General features: G+C 35.7%; 1 protein-coding gene across 5 annotated transcripts in view; it reads left to right on the forward strand.

Annotated features, from left to right (window-relative positions):
* The window catches only part of NKAIN2 (sodium/potassium transporting ATPase interacting 2), a 1,030,226-nt gene that overhangs the window by 842,316 nt on the left and 165,217 nt on the right, over positions 1–22,693 (forward strand). The window lies entirely within an intron of this gene.

Consider the following 22,693-nt stretch of genomic DNA (forward strand, 5'->3'; position numbering starts at 1 on the left):
TAAAGAACAAGAGAGGAAGAAAGAGTAAAGAATATACAAAACTACCAGAAAAGAGTTAATAAATGACAGGAGTAACTCCTCACCTATCAATAACAACCTTGACTGTAAAAAGTTTAGGTTTCCCAATTAAGAGATATAGACAAGATCCAATTATCTGCTGCCTACAGGAAACTAACTTCAACTGTAAAGACACACATAGATTCTAAGTGAATAAATGGAAAATTATATTCTATGGATACCAAAAGCATGCAGGAGGTGCTATATTTAGACAAAAGAGTAAGTAAAAATCATAAAAAGTGATAAAGAAGGTCATTATGTCATAATAAAGGGGTCAATTAAGCAAAGGGACATATCAATTATAAATAGACATGCACCTAACAATGGAGCACCCAGATATATAAAGCAAATATTATTAGTGCCAGAGAGAGAAGTAGACTCCAACAAAATAATAGTTGGAGACTTCAAAATACCACATTCAGTCTTGGAAAGATTATCTCGATAGAAAATCAACAAAGAAACATTGGACTTGAACTGCACTATACAGCAAATGGGCATAACAAACATTTGCAGGACATTTCATGTAATAGCTACAGAATACCTATTCTTCTCATCAGGACATGAAACATTCTCCAGGATAGACCATATGTTGGGCCAAGAAACAAGTCTCAGCAAATTTTTAAAAATTTAAATCATGTCAAGTATCTTCTCAGACCACAATAGAATAAAACTAGAAATAAATAACAAAAAAGGAACTTTGGAAACTATACATGTCCATGAAAACTGAATAACATTCTGCTGAATAACCAATGAGTCAATGAAGAAATTATGAAGAAAAAAAAAATCTGGAAACAAATGAAAATGGAAACACAACATACAAAAACATATGGGTTACAGAAAATGCAATACTCAGTAGAAAGTTTATAGCAATAAATGGCTATATCAAAAAAGGAGAAAGTTTTCAAATAACCCGTGTACCTCAAGGATCCAGGGAAGCAAGGAAAACTAAACCCAAAGTTAGTAGGAGAAAAGAAATAAAGATCAGAACAGAACTAAATGAAATAAATACAAAATACAAAAGATCAACAAAATGAAAAGTTGCTCTCTTCAGAAGAAAAACGAAATCAATAATCCATGATGCAGACCAAGAGAAAAGAAGACCCAAATAAATAAAATTAGATATGAAAAAGAAGACATTACAACTCATACCACAAAAATACAAAGGATCACAGGCTATTATGAAAAATTCTTTGCCAACAAATTGAAAAACCTAGGGGAAACAGATACAGTTCTAGACATATATAACCTACCAAAATTGAACAAGAAAGAAATAGAAAACCTAAACAGATCTATAATAAGTAATACAATTAATTGATAATAAAGTCTCCCAACAAAGTAAAACCAGGCTTCACTGCTGAATTCTACCAAACTTTATAGAACTAAAACCAATTATCAAACTATTTCAGAAAAACTGAAAAGGAAGGAATTCTTCCCAGCTAATTATACAAGGCCAGCATTACCCTGGTACCAAAACCAGAAAATGACACAAAAATGCGTTCATCTATGCATTTATGTGCATCTGGGGAACATGGATGCAAACATCCTCAACAAAATACTAGGAAACTGAATATAACATTACATTAAAAGATAATAGATGATAATCAAGTAAGATTTATCTCAGGAATGCTAGGAAATTTCAACATATGTAAATTAATAAATGTGATGCATTATATCAACAGAATTAAGGACAAGAACCAAGTTATTCTCAGCAGATGCAGAAAAAGTATCTGATAATATTCAGCATACCTTAATGATAAAACAACTTTCAACAAAGTAGGTGTAAAAGAAACGTACCTTGACAGAATGAAGGCCATATATGACAAAACTACAAATAACATCACACCTAATTGGGAAAAGCTAAATCCTTTCCTCTAAAAAACTGAAACAAGATATGAATGCCCATTTTTACCTACCTTATTCAATATAGTACTAAAATTTCTAGCAATTAGATAAGAGAAAGAAAAAGAGGGCATCCAAATTGGAAAAAAGGAAGTCAAATTGTCCCTGTTTGTAAATAACATTTTTTGCGCTATTTTTTATTTAGAAAATAAATTTTTGCATTATTTTTTATTTACAAAACCTTAAGGATTCCACCACACGTCTCTTAGAATTAATAAATTCACTAAAGTCACAACATATAAAATCTACATACAAAAATTAGTAGTGTTTCTAAACACCAATAACAAAGTAGGTAAGAAAGAAATTATGAACACAATCCATTTAAAATAGCTACAGAAATAAATACCTGGAAATAAATTCAGCCAAAAGATGAAAGATCTCTACAATGAAACAGTAAAACACTGATTTAAAAAATTAAAGAGGGCCCCCCAAAATTAAAAGACATTCTATACTCATGATTTGGAAGAATTAATATGGCTAAAATGACCATCATATCCAAAGCAATCTATAAATTCAATCCAATTCCTATCAAAATGCCAATGACATTCTTCAAATAGCAAAAATAAGTATAATGTTTGTATGGAACCACAAAAGACCTCGAATATTCAAAGCAATTCTGCGGAAAACAAACAAACTGAAGACATCATACTATCTAACTTAAAATATATATATGCTACAAACCAAAACCAAAACACTATAGTATTGGTTTGAAAACTGGCACATAGACCAGTGGAACAGAATAGAGAACCCAGAAAACAATCCATGGATTCACAGCTGACTGATTTTTGCCAAAGGTTCCAAGAACATACATTGGTGAAAGAATAGGCTCTTCAATACATGGTGCTGGGAAAACTGGATAACTGTATGCAGAAGAATGAAACTAGACCCCTCTCTCTCACCATATCCAAAAATCAACTCAAAATCGGTGAAAGACTTAAATGTAACACCAGAAACTATAAAACTATTAGAAAAACATAGGGAAAATATTTCATGACATAGGTCAAGGCAAATATTTCATGGGTAAGACTTCAAATGCACAGTCAATGATATCAAAAGTAGACAAATGGGAGTATGTCAGACTAAAAGCCTTCTGCACAGCAAAGGAAACGACCAAAAGAGTGAAGAGACAACCAGTAGATGGGAGAAAATATTTGTAAACTATTCGTACAAGAGATTAATAACCAGAATGTACAAATAAACAACTCAGCAACAACAACAAAAACATTTAATTCAATTAAAAGATAAGCAAAGAAGGCCTGGCGTGGTGGCTCACGCCTGTACTTTGAGAGACCAAGGTGGGTGGATCACGAGGTCAGGAGATCGAGACCATCCTGGCTAACACGGTGAAACCCCATCTCTAATAAAAATATAAAAAGCCAGACGTGATAGCGGATGCCTATAGTCCCAGCTACTCGGGAGGCTGAGGCAGGAGAATTACTTGCACCAGGGAGGCAGAAGTTGTAGTGAGCCGAGATTGCACCAGTGTATTCCAGCCTGGCAACAGAGTGAGACTCCGTCTCAAACAAACAAACAAAAAACAAAAATAAAAAACATAAGCAAAAAATCTGAATAGAAACTTTTTAAAAGAAGATATACAATTGGCCCATAGCATATGAAAAAATAATCAACTCCACTAATAATCAGGGAAAAGTAAATCAAAACCACAATAAGATATCACCACACCTCTAGTTAGAATGACTATTGTCAAAAAGATAAAAAGTAAATGCTGGTAAGGATTCAAAGAAAAAGGAACTCTTAAACACCATTGGTGGGAAGTAAATTAGTATAGCTATTATGGAAAACAATGTAGAGTTTCCTCAAAAAACTGACCATAGAACTACCAACAATTTTTCTACTGGGTATTACCCAAAGGAAAGGAAATTAGTATATCAAAGAGATATCTGCACGCCCATGTTTATTTCAGTACTATCCACAATAGTGGAGATATAGAATCAACCTAAATGCCTATTAAAAGATTAATAGATAAGAAAATATGGTATATATAGGCTGGGCATGTGATGGCTCATGCCTGTAAATCCCAGCACTTTGGAGGCCAAGGTGGGTGGATCACGTGAGGTCAGGAGTTCCAAACCAGCCTGACCAATATGGTGAAAGCCCATCTTTACTAAAAATATAAAAATTAGTCAGGCATTGTGGTGTGTGCCTGTAGTCCCAGCTACTTTGGAGGCTGAGACAGGAGAATTGCTTGAACCCAGGAGGCAGAGGTTGCAGTGAGCCGAGATCGCGGCACTGCATTCCAGCCTGGGCGACAGAGTAAGACTCTGTCTAAAAAAAAAAAAAAAAAAAAAGGTATATATACACAATGAAATACTATTCAGTACAAAAAGAATGAAACCTTATCATTCATGAAAACATGGATGAGCTTGCAGTGAAATAAGGCAAGCACAGAAAGATAAATACGACTTGTTCTCAGTCGTATGTGTGAGCTAAATAAGTTGATCTCATCGAAGTGGAGAGAAGAGTTGGAATTATTAGACATTGAGAAGACTCAGGGGAAAGAAGGATAGGGAGGAGAGGTTGCTTAATGAATTAAAATTTACAGCTATATGGGAGGAATAAATTTTAGTGTTCTATAGCATTGCAGGGTGAATTTAGTTAACAATCGTTTATTGTATATTTTCAAGTAGCTAGAAGAGAGGACTTTGAATGTCTCCAACACAAAAGAAAGGATAAATATTTGAGGTGATGTATATGGTAATTATTCTGATTTTTTGATACATGAATCAAAATATCACTCTGTATCCTATAAACACATACAATTATTACGTGTCAACCAAAAATAGAAGCAAAACTAATTTTTGGAGCCAAGCACAGATGTTATATGAGTCATAATTTCTGACTATTGAAAAATGATAATGGCAGTACGACGGGTGGGTTTACTATTCAGGCACAATAGTGACTGGCAGTAATGGTGGGGAACTATTAAGGAGGACATTGCCTTGTTCCTTAAATGTCTCTAAGCCTTCAGTATCTTCAGCATGTCTGTGCCTTCACGCTAATGAAAAATTCACATAAATATGCTGTTCCAATTAGTAAAATTGTGGCCTCAGGTGAGTCCTTAAATGGCAGTAACATCTCTGGAAATACTTAACCTGTTCATTGAAAACTGAGCCTTTAGAGTGAATGCAGCTAACTTTTCAAAGCTCTTAGGGAAAGGAACACTCACAATATGGGAAAAGATACCTGTGGGGAGGGAACAAACAGGAAAGTGAGAAAACAGCAGGAAAAGCTCTGCCTGAAAAGGATTCAGTACGTCGAAAACTATAAAGTCAGTGAGACGTTGATCTTTCATTATCGTAACCAGCTGAGAAAATTCTGCCTCTAGCATCTGCTAGTAAAGGTGTGAAAGAGAGAACACTCATTTTGCCAAACTTAGATCCCACTCGTAGCTGATGAGTTCTAACTTTAGAGGTTGAAAAATAAAATTGAGACTTTTGAGCCTGGAAGTTCGATGAACTTTAACATATCATGGAGTCTTGCCCATTGATTTTTTTTCCCTGTTTCCTACTTTTTCTTTTCATTTTCATCCTTCCCTCCTTCCCTCTCATCCTTCCTTTCTTTTTTCCTTCCATGTTTCTTCCTTTTTTTTCCTTTTTTACCTTTCAGTGCATTACAAGGATCACCTTAAAACAAAATTCTTTGTATTCTAGCAGCAAACCTTCTTCTCCAGGTGAGAGTTGATATGCACTTCTTGAGAAGGAACTGTGAACATATTGGGTTTAACATGTTCCTGTCCCCTTAAGTAAAAAGCAACTGACTAAGACAATACTGCTATTTGTACATATAAAGAGGTACCAGGTCTAACATTATGAGGTTTGAAAAGGAATGGAATTAATCAGGAAAAGCTGTTGAGAAGCGGTAACTCAAAGTATGAATTCAAAAGAAGAGAGATATGCAGAATGTTAATAGAAAGTTATAAGGAGGCTTTCACAAAAATGCAATATTTGTAGCAATACTCAGAATGCAAAAGGGATAGACCAATGGCAGACAACACAAAACATTTATCTGGACCAAGAAGGCAGTTGGGATAAGACTTGGAAAAGTGAAATAATGGCCTTTGTTGGTACATGGACATGAGAAACCTGTTTTCAGGCAAGAAATAATTAAAACATATAATGGCAATGAACTTTAAATATTTTACATTATATCTTTAGTGAATCTTTCCACATAATCAGAAGAAATACATTTTGTTTTTAAAACACTAGCTTTTTGTTTTTGTTTTTGTTCTGAGACTGTCTCTGTCACCCAGGCTGGAATGCAGTGGCAAGGTCTCAGCTCACTGCAACCTCTGCCTCCTGGGCTCAAGCGATTCTCCTGCTTCAGCCTCATGAGTAGCTGGGAGTATAGGTGCGCACCACCACTCCAGGCTTATTGATTTTATTTTATTTTGTACTTTTAGTAGAGACGGCGTTTCACCGTGCTGGCCAGGCTGGTCTTGAACTCCCGAGGTGATCCACCTGCCTCAGCCTCCCAAAGTGCTACATTTACAGGTGTGAGCCACCTCATCCAGCCAAAAGACTAGCTTTTAGAAAGGCAAATACCACTGGACTTTACTCATGTGTTTTTAGAGCGATGGTTGTAATTTTCCATGCTCACAGAAATATTTTCTAAAATCTTTCCTGAATAACTAATGTCAGGAACCAAGAGCTGGAGTTAATCCTAGCTATGGTGTCATATTGAATTATGACATATAATCAGCCAAATCCCAAAGTTACCCATAGTTGAAGACTCTGGAACAAAGTAGGGGCAGGAGCATATATCTGATCGCCCATCATAATATAGTGGAATGACTCACACATTTGAATTTTGGAGTGGGTAGATATAAACTTTTTTCTGTTCTGGGCTGCATTTCTATAAAGGCAGCTTTCATTCAACTGGTTAAATAAAACACATTTGTAATTTTGCTTATCTTCTCAAAACCATACTTTCTCCGCTGTTCTTCCTCACATCTCGAACAATGTAATTTGCTTTCACTGCTTTTCGTATGCTACCAGGATAACTTTAGCATTGGGGGTTTTACATGTAGAAGTGGATTTGCATAGATCTATGCAAGTATCACCAGAAAATGCTATATTTGGAGTTAGAATGATAAATTCACCAGCAGAAAACAAGCCATGAATAATAACAATTTTAAAGAATTTTTCAGGGTTTTCTATGAATGAGTATCCACATGTAGATATTGGCAGTGCGATACAGAACAGTGCTCTCTGATGATAATTTAAAATGTTATCCAGTATGTGTTGATTGTAAATAAATAAGAGTTCATGAAAATATGTGATTCTTGATGTCAAATACAGCCTCCCCCACTATTTCATCTCCTGCATCTTTTGCTAATTACGGGATGTTATTCATCATGGATTTTCCTATTTATCTCAGTCATAAAGATGAAATGCATATAGTTTTGTTAAAGTAAATATTTATACTTCCCAGGGTATGTTTTGTTTGTTAAAATTTGCTTTTTTCCCTTAAATGTACTTGCTTGGCATTCCTCTAATGTCATCAACAGAAATATGTTTTAAGGTATGGAGAATGCTGACTTGGTCCCATTCTTGGCTCTGAAAGTATTAAAAGCACTGTTCCTGGTCATGGTTTCTGCCTCTCTGGATCCTTGTGGAACTCACGAGAGTATTCTGGGGGGTAATTAAGGTTAAGCACTAGGAATTTATAATAATAGCATCTGTGTTACCAGCTTTCTTATGACTACTATTCAATACAGCACCTGTACTGGTTGCCCCACATGTCTCCTGCACAGCCCACCCAATCCTACAAGAGAAGGATTAGTTTTATTGTAATACCTTTTGGCTCATATGTAATGGCACTTGCAGTCTCTTACCATTCAAAACCTTTCAATAAACAGGATTTATTGATTTGGCACTTAGGTCCCTCTTCAATCTAGCCCCAGTTGATCTTTCCAATGTTATTTTATACTACTACTAACAAAATCCCATCTCATAAGTATAAGGCTACATATTGCTACTTAGAAGTACAAGTTGTAGCTCTATAATTTTGATTATTGGTCCACTTTACTTAAAATGGTCTTTTTTCCCCTGGTTGTGGGTCTATCTAAGCCTGAGTCTTTCAGGTTCCAGCTAGAGTTCCCAGGCACCATACCCTTTGAATTCTTGGACATAGATTGTCCACATCACTTATTAAGTACTTATCAAATACTTTCTTATATTGGTATATTTTATTTTTATACCTAGTTTCCCCAAAGAGAAAATAGCCCCATGATGTCATATGCTATCTTGCTATCTTATATAGATTCACATCACATCATTATGGCCTGGTAAGGTGATTTACATATGATATAGGAATTATTAATATTTGTGTAACTAACTTGATAACTCTAGGCTTATTGCCATTTAGTAAGAAGTGCATTTCTAGCCTTTTAGTAACCACACGGCCTAGAAAGAAGAAGTTATCCATTTTTAATATAATTCTAAAAGAAGAAGGCAATAGAATACTCCAGAAATCTAAGAAAATATTTCATATTTTTAAATTGCAACTCAAAATTTCTCACTTTCACACTCCACCTTCAAATCTCTGCAATCTAGCCCCCATTACTTACTATCATAACAGTTATGTACATGTGTGCTTTGCTCTTCAAATACCATAAGCTGGAAAAGTAAATTTTCAGCTTTTTATTGGAATTCTGAAATGTCATTAGTATCATTTTCTCATTTACTTGTCAACTTTTTTTTAATCAAATGCTTATTATTTGTTGAGCAATTAGGCTTCTTACATTGACCTGAATACATACAGGCCCTGTCAGAAACAAATTTTAGTGCTAATAACAGCTTTCATGTAACACATCATCAGACCCTGTTATTTTGAAGAAATGACATGACCAAAAATGAGGTCCTTTAATCTGAACTTTTTGAAGATTTACTAGCAGATATGAATAAATAAATTAACACCAAGATTTTTTATCACTATGCTGATGTGAACATATAATTATGAAAGTCTTCTTTAGATTTAGAAGTTTTATCATCTTAACAATTCTGAGTCCCTTTTTCATGTTTTTCCTGTGAATACATCCAGAGTGTAAAAGATTTTGTTTGTGGTTTTCTTTTTTTTTCCTTTTTTTTTTTTTTTTGAGACATAGTCTCGCTCTGTCGCCCAGGTTGGAGTGCAGTGGCATGATCTCGGCTTACTGCAACCTCCACCTCCCGGGTTCAAGCGATTCTCCTGTCTCAGCCTCCGGAGTAGCTGGGACTACAGGCTTGTGGTACCATGCCCTGCTAACTTTTTATATGTTTAGTAGAGACGGGGTTTCACTATGTTAGCCAGGATGGTCTCAATCTCCTTACTTCGTGATCCGCCCGCCTCGGCCCCTCAAAGTGCTGGGATTACAGGCTTGAGTCACCGTGCCCAGCTTGTTTGTGGTTTTCTACCTTATTTTGTGACATTGAGATTTGTGGTTTGTGTCAAAAGTCATAATTTTGAGCTGAAAATTACAAAGCATACAGGAATTAAATAACTTGCTGATATACATAGCGCAGATCACACCAAGGAATTCCTGTTATATTTAAAAGGGGATTCAAGATTACCTTTATGTTGTCTGTTTTACAAGAAGAAATTTATATTTTGTAGTTAAACCATTGCATATGTGCACATACACAGAGACTTCTTGTTTAAATGTCTACAGGAAAATAGATGAAAGTATAAAATAATACCAGAAATTTTCCATTTAATGATAGCTGGTTGAAGAGATACACTCACTTATATTTTATCCTAAAATACCAACAAATTGATGTTAAAGAATCAACAGTGAGACAAGAAGTGTCAGCAATTTTTAGAAAATTGAAAGTAGATAGAGGATTGGCAAGTGAGTTAGCAGAAAGGAAAACCCAAAAACTTATGAACACGCAGAGGAGGATTCCAAAGTACAAATTTGGCAGGTAACATCCTCTAACAACAGGATTTGGAAGTGGAAGGAATGTGTGAGGTAGAGGACCAAAAACTAGAATAGGTTGAATAATCTGTTTGAGGAACAGGTAGCTTGCCTTAGCCTCTTCCAATGGTCTCTACATCACGCTTCTCCCCCAAACAGGCAAGCCTCTTGAGGCACAGGTCAGCATCAGCAGTTTCTAAACAAAGAATTAAATTCCAATCAGCATACTGAAAAAATAAAAACTCTCTACTATGTAGCAAGACCACCAGCTCCTTCCCAGTTCAGCCCCAAAATGCTGTGGTCTGTTGCCTAATCATAAGAAGACTTGCGGACCCAAAGCAAAATCCAACAGATTCCTATAGATAGAGCATTTGGAAGGCACTGCCCCATCATCTTATGTGAGAGACAACAAATGACCAGCACGCCTATGCAGAACAAAGCACCAATCGAGTTTTAGTTCCTCCTATTTAATATGAAAAGACAACCAGGGATCACCAGACTTTTAAGGAAGGCTCCAACATGAAAGTCAAAGATAAGAATAAACATACTAGAAAATCTTTAAGTCATCCTCACTGGCTGTTCCCACTCTTGGGAATGCTCTTTCTCATCTTTGCTCTGTTCACTCCTTTACTTCATTCACTGGTTGCTGTTCAAATGTAAGATACTGAGATAGCTTTCCTTACCATTACATCTAAAATAGTGTTACCCACTCCCTCATCCCCACCCAGTTCTTGGTCATTCTATTTCTTTACTTGAATTTATTTTCCTTATTATATTAATCACTGCACAGGTATTTTGGTATATTTATATATTTGTTGTCCATCTCCTCCATTCCAAAACAAACATTCATAAGGGCAGGAATATTGTTTATGACACATAGACAATAATTGTTTTTAATATTTATTTATTTATTTAGTGAAGATGAGTAACTTGAATAAAGCAAAAGCAATGTAGAAAATATAATTTTAAAACTCTGATAATTCAGAGAACTAAGAAAACTTATAGCCAAGACACAATTAAAAGAATAGCTATATAAAAAGAACAATTAGAGAATAATTAGCTCTTAGAAATTCAAAACATTAAAAATTTTAAAATAGTTCATTATTAGACTGGGAAGATTTGGCAAAGAAAATCTCAGTGAGTAAAGAGAAATGAGAAATATAAACAGTATGAAAGAAAAGAAGGTGGGAGATCAGTCCTGGAAGTCAAATGTCTGACTAACAGAATTTCTTGTAGTAAAAGAAAGAGTGGAAGGGAGGGAAAAATTAAGGATATAATGCAATAATATTTTCTAGACTATAAGTAAAGGGCCCATGTATTGAAAGGTCCCCAGATGCTCTACAAGATAAATGAAAAACAGCAACAACAACAAAAACCCGCCCAGTTACTTCCTTTAGAGAATTTCAGAACTTGGAGCTAAACGTATTTCCTACATAAAGAAACCTCAGGCTGGGTGCAGTGACTCATGCCTGTAATCCCAGCACTTTGGGAGGCCAAGGTGGGTGGATCACTTGAGGCCAGGAGTTTGAGACCAGCCTAGCTAACATGGTGAAACCTCATCTCTACTAAAAATACAAAAATTAGCGAGGTGTGGTGATGCATGCCTGTAATCCAAGATACTCCAGAGGCTGAGGCAGGAGAATCGCTTGAACTCGGGAGGCAGAGGTTGTAATGAGCTGAGATCACACCACTGCACTCCAGTTTGGGTGACAGAGGGAGACTCCATCTCAAAAAACAAAAACAAGAAACCTCAAATATATGAAAGGAAACCAAAATAAGGTGTAGAGTATATATACATTTTGAAACCTAAAAACAAAAGCCTAGTATTTTATGTTATTAATGGATATGTTAATATTTAGGAAAACTGTAAAAAAAAAAAAAAAAAAGTCATGTGAACACACTAAAATCATGATAGTAATTGTCCCCGAAGAAGAAGTGAAGAAAGTAATATTTAGGAGAAGTACAGAGAAAGGCATCATTTATATTATATAAAATATTATATTAAAAATGACTTCAGTCTAGGAATGGTTGCTCACACCTGTAATCCTAGCACTTTGGGAGGCTGAGGCAGGCAGATCACTTGAGGTCAGGAGTTCAAGAGCAGCCTAGCCAACATAATGAAGCCCCATCTCTAGTAAAAATAGAAAAATTAGCCAGACGTGCTCACTTGAACCCAGGAAGTGGAGGGTCTAGTGAGCCAAGATTGTACCACTGCATTCCAGCCTGGTGACAGAGCGAGACTCTGTCTCAGAAAAAAAAAAAAAAAAAGACTTCGAGCAACTATAGCCTAAGGAAGGTTTAATGAAACTGGGTGATGGGTATAATGACATTATTATAATATCCTTTATACTATTCAGTGGCTTTGGAAATATATCATTACTTTAAAAAAAAAAAGATGCAAACTACCAAAAGAAAGAAAGAATGGAAACAGGTTACATTTTTTTTAAATGTAGGGAAGTAAAATGATGTTGGACTTCTTAACTGCAAAAATAGAAACTAGAAGAAAACGGAGAAATTTCCACATGATTCTGAGAGAAAATCATATTTAACCAAGCAATATATATGTGTCCATCCAAAATATCAGTCAATTAATATAAAAATGGAATGAAGGCACATTGATCAGACTTAAGAAACTAGTGACTAACATGCTCTGCAAAACAACATAAGAAACCAGTTAAGAGAAAGACATGAGAAATGTTAAAGAGAAATTATACCAACACTTGTTAATAATGGCAAGATGGATTTTATTTGAACTACTGCAGTAGGGAAGAGAGACTTCAATATTGAACTGACATCATCTCCGAGTAAAACAAGCAAAGAACACTTTATTCAAGACCATTGCAATTGGGGAGATCATTGCAGTAGAGAGAGAGACTGAACTCAGCTCCACTGAAAAGGAAGCAGGATTATTAAATGCTGAAGTAAACCAGTGGAGTACATTAGTGGGGAGGTTGGTGAATGTGTTTAGGCCGTCTGAGTTTGCTAAGTGTCACTTACCTGAGTTAGGCTCCTAATCTCCTACAGAGATTGAAATAGAGGTGCTATCTTCTTTCACAATTACATTTCAAAGAGATATCTCTGACATCCTTGAGAAGACATTCTGAGTTGTAGAAAATTTACATCTCAAAGGTAGGGAGAAAAAATTGTTAATTGCAAAATGTCTAAAGTAAATGCTCTAAGAAAAGGGAGGTCAGAGGCCCATATTGAGGAGGAAATCTGTCTAAAGTTTAGTAGAGCTGATAGGAACATTAACGTCATGTTGGTCAGATCCAGGAAACTGGGGATTCAACATACAAGAGAACTGATGATATTGGGCGAAGGCCCACATTCAATTATGTGCATCAAGTGCATGGAGTGTGACGGAAGTAGAAGTCTGGAAAATTCAAGTCATAGTTCACCTGAAAAAGAACAAACGAACAAAAAAGGCTTTAAATGACCCTGAAGTATTGGACCATGTAGAAATTAATATTGAATGAATCCTTACAGTTCTATTGGTCAGTTTGAAAATAATTAGTGATAGATATGCCACAAAGAGATGATGAAAATATGCCCAAAAATGTGAAGAAATCAAAAAAGAAAGATAACTGGAAAATCCCAAAATACATGGAGATTAAACAACACATTCTAAATAGCACATGGGTCAAGAATAAATCTCAAGACAATTTTAAAAGATTTTGAGCTAAATGGAAATTAAAATACCACTTTTTAAATTTTGTAGAATGTAGTGAAAGCGCTGCTTTGAGGGAAAGTTATAGCATTGAATGCATATTTAAAAAATCTAAAATCAATAACCTAATCTTCCAATTTATCACTCTAGGAAAAAAAGAGCAAAGTAAATCCAAAGTAGGCAGAAGGAAAGACATGCTACAAATTAGAAAATAAATCAATAAAATTAAAAATAAGAAATCAGTAGTGAAAACCAACAAAACTATAAACTGCTTCTTTGAAATGTTTAATAAATCATTAGGCCTTTAGTCAGGTTAAGAACACGAGACGGAAGTTAAGAATTACTAATATTATAAATGAAAGCGGGAATATAACTACAGAGACATGGACAAGAAAGGATAATAATGGTATATTGTTAACAATTCTATATCTACAAATTTAACAACCAAGATAAAATGCAGCAATTTTTGAAAGACGTGGTCTAACAAAACTGGTAGAAGTAGATAAATTGAGTAGGCCTATATCTATTAAAAAATTGAATCAGCAATTATTACCTTTTTAAAACAGAAAGCACCAGACCCAGGTAGGTTCACTGGTGGATTCTACCAACCATGTAAAGAAGACATTATACCAATTCTGTGCCATCTTTTTCAGAAGATAGAAGCAGAGACACTAACTTCGTAACACATTCTATAATGCTAGCATCACCCTAATACCAAAACCAAAGGCAACACAATAAAAGACAACTGTAGTCCAATATCCCCCATGAATATAGATGCAAAGACTTTCAACGTATAACACGTATAACACTCAATATAGCAAATTGAATCAGAGAATATATAAAAAGAATTATACACCACAACAAACTGATTTGTCCCAGGTATGCAAAGCTGGCTCAACAGTCAAAAATTAAGTCATGTAATACATTGCATCCACAAACTAAAGAAGAAGAAAAATTAGAATATCTGTAGATATACATCATATCAATAGATGTAGAAAAAGCATTTGTCAAAATCCAGCATCCATTCATGATAAAAATAAAAAATAAAAAATAAAAACTCTCAGCAAACTAAGACAGAGAAATTTCCTCAACTGGATAAAGAGCACCTATAAAAAATCTACAGCTAACATCCTAAAAGTGAGAACTGGAAATTTTTCTACTAAGATCAGGAACAAAGCAGGGGCATTCCCTCTCACTACACCTCTTAATATTTTACTGGAAGTTGTAGCTAACACGACAAGACAAGAGAAGGAAATAAAGTTACACAGATTAGGAAGGAATTGATACAACTATTTTTGCTCACATCTAAAATGATTGTGTAGAAAATCTTCAGGTATTGGCCCCCAAAATACTCCTGTAGCTAGTAAGCAGTTACAGCAAAGTTTCAGGATACAAGGTTAATATGCAAAAGCCAATTAGTTTCCTAAGTACTACCAGTAAACAATCAGAATTTGAAATTTAAAACACAATACCATTTATATTACCACACACATACAAAAGGAAATATGTAGGTATCAATTTGTCTTCATCTATTTTATACTGCTGTAACAAAATACTACAGACTGGGTAATATATAATTTTATAAAATTTATAATTACTCATTTATGCTGCCTCTTAATAAGGGAGAAGGTATCATGTGGCAGAAAGGCAAAAAGAAAGGGAGAGATGTGAGGGGAAAGAGAACAAAAAGAAGGCCAAACTCACCCTTCTGGAGTAAACCCACTCCCTTGGTGGCAACAGTGGTCCATTCATGACAGTGGAGTACTCATGACCTAATCACCTCTTGTTATGCCCCACCTCCCAACACTGTTGCACTGGGTATTAAATTCACATGATTTTTGGGGTGACATATTCAAACCATATCACTTCTGGCCCCTCAGAATCTATGCTCATCTCACATGCAAAATATATTCATTCCATTTCAATAACACCAATGTCTTAACTTGTTCTAGCACCAACTCAAAATCCAAAGTTGAGAGATTCATCTAAATCAGATACGGATGAGACTCAAGGCATAATTCTTCCTAAGGCAAATTCCCTCTAGCTCAAGCCTATGAAATCAAAACAAGTTATCTACTTCCAAAATACAATGGTGGGACAGACATAAGGTAGACATTCCCATTCCAAAAGGGCGAAATAGGTAAGAAAAGAGGGGTGACTTGTCTCAATAAAGTTCAAAACCCAATAGGGCAAACAACATTAAATCTCAAAGCTGGAGAATAATCTCTTTTTTGACCCTATGTCCTGCCTTTTTAGTATACTGAGGTAGGAGTTAAGCCCCCAAGGCTTTAGGCAGCCCCACCTCAATTGCTTTGCTGGGCTTAGCCTGTATAGCAGCTCTCACAGATTAGGGTGTCATGACTACAGCTCTCTGGGTGGATGTTGCAGACTGGTAGGTCTGCAGTTCTGAGGTCTTGGGGATAGCCCCACTACTGTGGCTCCATCAGGCCTTGCCCTAGTGAGGACTCTCTGCAGTAGCCTCACTACCTCAGTTCCACTAAGCATTGCTTAGTGACTGCCCCTGAAGCAGGTTTCTGCCTGGGATCCAGGCTGCCTACTACATTCTTTAATTAGTGGATGCTGCCACAACCCCATAGCTCATGAACTTGGCATGTCTGCAGAGCCAGCACCACATAAATGCCTCAAGGCTTACTGCTTGAGTCCTCAGGAACAGTGGCCCGAGCTGTACTTGAGGCTGCTTAAGCCACAGCTGTGGGAGACAAGGAGGACTGAGCTTCTTGAATGTGGAGAACAGAGTTATAAACACAGGAAACAGAGGCCCAAAGTGGCCCTCGTCAAGGAGCTTGTGGAGGGCATCCTAGACCTCTCCCCCAAAATCATTCTGCCCTCCTATAGCTCTGGGTCTATGATAAGAGGGAAAATCTCAAAGATCACAGAAATGCCTTCAGGATCATTTTCCATTTTCTTGATGAATAACACCTGCCTTTCTCCTAGCCATACTGATCTCCTTATCAAATGTGTACTTGGCCACACCCTTGGATTTCTCTCCTGAAAAGATCTTTTATTCTGTACCAGATGGTCAAGGCTGAGAATCCTTTAAATCCCTAAGTGTGTTTTCCTTTAAATCATTTTATTTAAATCTAGTTTTGTCTTTAAATAATTTATTTCTTCTTGGATTTTACTGTATGAAGTTAAAAGAAGCCACATAACTCCTGTAATATTTTGCTTAGAAATTTCTTCTGCCAGATATCCTGGTTCATCACTGTTAAATTCTGTCTTCCATAAAGCCTGGGTGAAGGATACAATTCAGCAAAGTTCTCTGCCACTTTATAACAAGGATGGCCTTTACTCCTATTTCCAATAAGATGTTTCCCATCTCCATCTAAGACCTCATCAGAATGGCCTGTACTGCCCATATTTCTACCAGCATTCCTATCATAACCACTTAAGTAATCTATATGAAGTTTCAGACTTTCCCTGTAGTTCTCCTTCTTCTGAGTTGTCACCAGAATCATCCTTAATCCCCCATTACAGCAACACAAGCTTTTTCTAGCATTCATTTCAAAACTGTTTCAGCCTCTACTCATTACACAGTTTTCAATCATTTCCACATTGTCAGGTATTTGTTATAGTACCACTGAACTCCTCTGGTACCAGTTTTCTGTCTTAGTTTGTTTTGGACTACTATGACAAAATACCCCAGACTGGGTAATTTACAATAAATAAAAATTTATTTTCTCACAATTCTGGAGGCCGGGCAGTCCAAAATCAAGGGGCTGGCATCCAGCAAAGTCCTTATTGTGTTATAACATGACAGAAGGCATCACCAGGTAGAAGGACACAGAGAGTGCAAGAGAGGAAGTGAAAAAGAGGCCAGGCTCGCCCTTTTATAACAAACCCACTTGCATGATAATGAACCCCCACTCACCCCAGTCATAGCAGCATTAGTCCATTGCTGAGCATGGAGTCCTCATGACCTAATCACGTCTCATTAGGCTTCAGTTCCCAACACTACTGCATTGGGGGATGTTTCCTACACAAAATTTTGGGGGATCCATTCAAACTACAGCAAAATCTAGCAATATATGCATGAGATCTATATGAGAAAAACTGCAAAATTCTGTTAAAAGGAATCAAATAATTAAATAATGGTGAGAAATTCAGTGTTTATGTATAGAAAGATTCAAAATTTTCAAGATTTCAGTTAACAACAGCTTGATCTATAGATTCATCACAATCCCAAAGTTCCAGCAAGTAATTTTATGGATATTGGCAAACTGATTCTAAAGTATATGTAGAGAGGTGAAAGACCCAGAATAGACGAAACTATATTGAAGGAAAGGGGTAAAATCTGAGGACCAATAACACCTGACCTCAAGAGTCAATATAAAGTTACAGTAATCAAAACAGTGTGATACTGGCAAAAGAAGAGACAAATAGATCAATGGAATAGAATAGAGAACCTAGAAGTCCACCCACACAAATATGGTCAACTGTTTTATGCAAAAGAGGAAAGGTAATACAAAGGGGAACACAGATAGTCTTTTCAATAAATGGTGCTGGAATAATTGCACATCCACATGCAAAAAAAAAAAAAAATCTAGACACAAACCTTGTGTCCCTGACAAAAATTAACTAAAAATGGATCAAAGACCTAAATGTAAAACGCAAAACTATAAAGCTCCTAGAAAATGACACAGGAGAAAATCTAGATGAACTTGGATTTGGCAATGACTTTTGAAATAAGACACCAAAGGCATGATCCATGGAAAAAAGCATTAACAAGCTGTCCTCCGTTAAAATTTAAAAACTTCTCTCTGAAAGGTATTATCAAAAGAATGAAAAGACAAGCCATAGACTGGTAGAAAATATTGCAAAAGACATATATGATAAAAGACTACCATATATGATATTTTAATCTATATTTTTAACAATATCATTTTTATCTTTTTAAGACTAAAATAGGCAAAGAACTCTTAAAACTCAATGATAAAAAGCAAACAACCCAATTTAAAAATGGGCCAAAGATCTTAGCAGACATCTCACTGTAGAAAATAAACAGATGGCAAATAAGGATATGAAAATAGTCTCAACATCATATGTCATCAGGGAAATGCAAATTTTGCAATATTCATACAACCAAATTTTAGAGAAATTATACAGAATGGTGGGAAATAGAAAGGGAATATTTCTAAAAATGTTACTTCATACATTTCATACTAGAAATAGATAATACTTACATGATAAACGAATAATGTCAATATGAGCATGATGTTTACAAAACAAAAGTAAATACTTAAAAGTAACAGTTATAAAAAATGAAAGTGGTTGCCTTTCAATAGGGTACTATGAAATGGAAAGGATTGTGGACAAGAAATGCTATTTTTGGCTATAACTTTATGGTAAATGTAATTATTAAAAATATATGTAGCGAATTGATTTTCTAAATAATAAATAATATAGAAAGCACATAAATAAATGTATGAAGTAATAAAATATTTTACTTTCATCCAGACAATAGGTTCAAATGATCTTTAGAAATCTCAAACATAAATTAAAAGAGAAAATACCAAAAAAGTAAATAAATTTAAAAAAAGAAAAAAAACAGAATTGACCCTCTAGAGAAACAAAAAATAAAATAAAAAAGAGAGAGAGAAATTAGAGTTCAGTGTTACCAGTTGGATTGTGCCCACTCCCCTAAACTCATGCTTATGGCCTAACCCCCAGTACCTCAGAATGTGACTTCATGTGGATATAGGATCATTTCAGATGTAACTACTTAATGAGGTCATTAAAGTGGGCTCTAGGCCAATACAACTGGGGTCCTTATTTTTTAAAAAAAGGAAATTTGGATACAGCTTGGCACCCGGGGAAGTTGCCATGTGAAATGAAAGCAGAGATTAGGGTGATGCTTCTACAAGCCACAGAATGCCAAATATTACCAGCACACCATCAGAGGCATGCAGTGGATTCTTCTTCACAAAAAGCCCTTCGAAAGAACCTTACTTACACCGGGATCTTAGAATTTTGGCCTCTAGAACTGTGAGAAAATAAGTTTCTTCTTAAGCTCCCCTATTTGTGATACTCTGTTATGGCAGTCCTAGCAAACTAATATGGTTACTGTATTAGAAAGAGGAACTAAAGATGGTTCAGATGTCTGTTAAATCCAGCATAATTCTCTGCCAGTATTCTTGAAATTATGGAAGAAAAATCAACTAAAGATACCATCCCGTACATTATAAATATTTTGTATAAAAATATTTATGCAATTGTTAATTTCTCTTAAGGAATCAGTATTAGGAAAGAAAAGATTGTCTTTTTGGGGGCAATGGTATTCTTCATTCTTTTAGATAATGATAGCTGTGTTCCCATTGTGTCTCCATTATTACCGACAAGTCAGTTCTGAATTGAGTATCCAAGTGAGGCACTTACTCATGTCTTGGTTTCCTGGCTCACTAGCTATCGTCTCCATTTTTTTGGCTCTTATTTTTTACCCTTGTTTTAATGGTATATGTTTGCTTTATTATGACAAGACTCTTTTTTTGGCAGTAGTTAGGATATAAATAATTAGTAAATAAATGATCACTTCTGACACCATAGCTCTAATGGCCAACAAACTCAACTTACATCAATGCTTTTTAAAAACTTGTCTCTGCAGCTATGGTTACTAACTGTCCTGGTGTGCTGGGACTAAGGGACTTCCAAGGACAAGTGACTTTCATTGCAAAATGCATGACAGTCCTGGGCATAATGGCATAGTTACCTATCTGAATCACTTCTATGTCTAATAGTTCACAAGCATGTTTTCACTGTCACTGCTTTGGGCTCTAGTCCCTGTTTGTAATTATGATTACCCCCTATAAACCCATGCATAGTTGATTATTGAATCATCTCGCTTTGTATGATAAACAATTTTGCTTCAACCAATGAGGAGCAATAATGCAAATAACCAGGTTCTAAGTCTCAGAAAATCCTCCTTACCATTGTTTCACATGGAATCTCATAGTTGGTCTTGACTTCCTGTGAGAGAGGGAGGTTTACCGAGACCTTGAGCTATGTATATTAGATATCACCAGGAATTAGGGAACTGGATTGTGTTCTTGCTGGGGTGTGCAAGCCTGGCTGCCCTCACGGTTTAGTCTCTTGTTGGTTGCCTTTTTGAAAGCTTTTCTTTTTTCTCTTAGGCCCTGGGGATTTATCCAGTTTGCTTTGGTAACCAAACATTAAATGATCATGATTCTGAGAAAAATAACATAAAAAACATTCCTTTCTCATGATTTCCCCTGCAGGGCTCCCCATGGACCTGATTCTTCTGTTACCATTGGATAAAATAAATAGGAGATCTCCTACTTTTGTGGTTATTCCAGATAATAAAAAGTTATCCAAAGTCACTATAGTTTCCAAAGAATTCTCTGTTCAGAAATTAATATGTCTGGCATTGTAATAAAAAATCCAAATTGTATTCAAAATTAAACTTCTTCCTTCCTGTAGGGAAAAGTCATATGCTTCGTGTTTCACTTTGGTCCTTACTAACTAACCCCATCCGTGTCTCACAACTATTATCTGAGATCTCAGACCCCACTATGCTTGGAGTATAACAATGGAGAGGACATAAGGGAGCAGGAGAGATATCTAGGTACTAACAGAGTTTGGTGGCTAATGAAATTGAGAGGTGTCTCAAGACACTTTTCTGGGGTTTTCAGAGTCCCAATTGCATTAAATATCTCATCTGTAGGTACATGATTTAGTTGGTGTCTCTTCCATACTTACCATATTTTAACACTCCCTCCCTCATGCCCTAAGAATAGGGGATGGTCAAGATTCAGCCATTACCCCCCTACCCACTGGTCTTCTTGGAAATCCTCGGAAGAAAACCCATGTTAGCTCTCTCTCATGACAGCTCACATCTGCTACCAAGAACTATTACTTTAGATCCATGATATGTAGCAGTGCACTTTCCTTTCACATATTGCCTAATTTTTGTTTGACCACTTAGCAGGTAACTCTAGCCACAGGCTCTATTTTGAGATTTGTCAGGCCTGAGTCAGACACTAGGTGCTGTGTTTCCTAGGTTCCAAAGATACTTTGAAGCTTTTCTCAACAGGCTTGCAAAAAAAGAGAGATCACCCGCACCCCACCCAACCACCACCATGGAGTTGATGACACTCGTAGCACACCTTTTTCCAAAGAAGTTCCACTTGTAATCTCCAAATTCCCTGACCATTTCAACTCAACCCTTCCATATGTTCCATGTGAGTGTGTGGCTCCATGTCACAAACGATGACTTAAGACATTATGTATACAGGGTCTGCCTAGTCCATCAGAACCTCACTTTGGAGTGAGTAGTTGGCACCTATTGTGGCCGTAACTATCAGTGAAACTGATATAGTGCAATTTCCCATAACTGAACTTTTCTTCTTAGAATTTATCTTTCTTCATGACTTGCTGAATAATAAAATGCTTTGATGCATTTCCTTTAGCCGTTCTTTCCCCAGAAGATAACATTTGCCCATGTGCCATTGGTAGCTCCACGTTGGCATAGGTGATTGCAAGCTCTCTGAGTGCAAAACTCTACTTTTATTCCATTTTATTCCATTTATAGCTGTGTATCACCTAACATGTTTAGAACTTCATCTAAATAGTTGATTTATTATCTCCACCCTGCAAGAATTTGATAATAATATTTCCTAAAAAATATTTACTTCTTAATTCTTAAGAAATATTATGACCAATTTCACAAAAATTGGTAAGATTGGAGAGACACTAATTTGCCCAAATAATAGGAAGGGAGTAAAAGCAAGTAATCTTATGTTTTCTTAAGTAAGGGTCTTATAAATTCAAGCATTAGCCACAATATTATGTTAAATGTTGCAGAATTGAAGTATAGCTTTAAGATTTAAAATGTGTGAAAAGTAAATATTTTGAGAGAAAAAATAAAGCAGATTTAGAATAGCATGAACTTCACTTGATAAAAATTTAAATCATTCTCTTTGTAATATATGCAAGTCTTGAAAGGTAAAGACTCTTCAGTGTTATAATGAATATAAATCATTAGTAATGTAAATCACTAGGAATTTCTCTAATAAAATAATTTGATCTATATTATGATAGTCAGGAAAAACCTTCATAAATAGGATGAATCCACAGATGCATAATTACTTTAGCTGTGTCCTTGCTTTCTGTAAAATACAGTA

This window comes from Theropithecus gelada, chromosome 4, assembly GCF_003255815.1.
Source record: "Theropithecus gelada isolate Dixy chromosome 4, Tgel_1.0, whole genome shotgun sequence".
NCBI classification, from domain to species: Eukaryota; Metazoa; Chordata; class Mammalia; order Primates; family Cercopithecidae; genus Theropithecus; species Theropithecus gelada.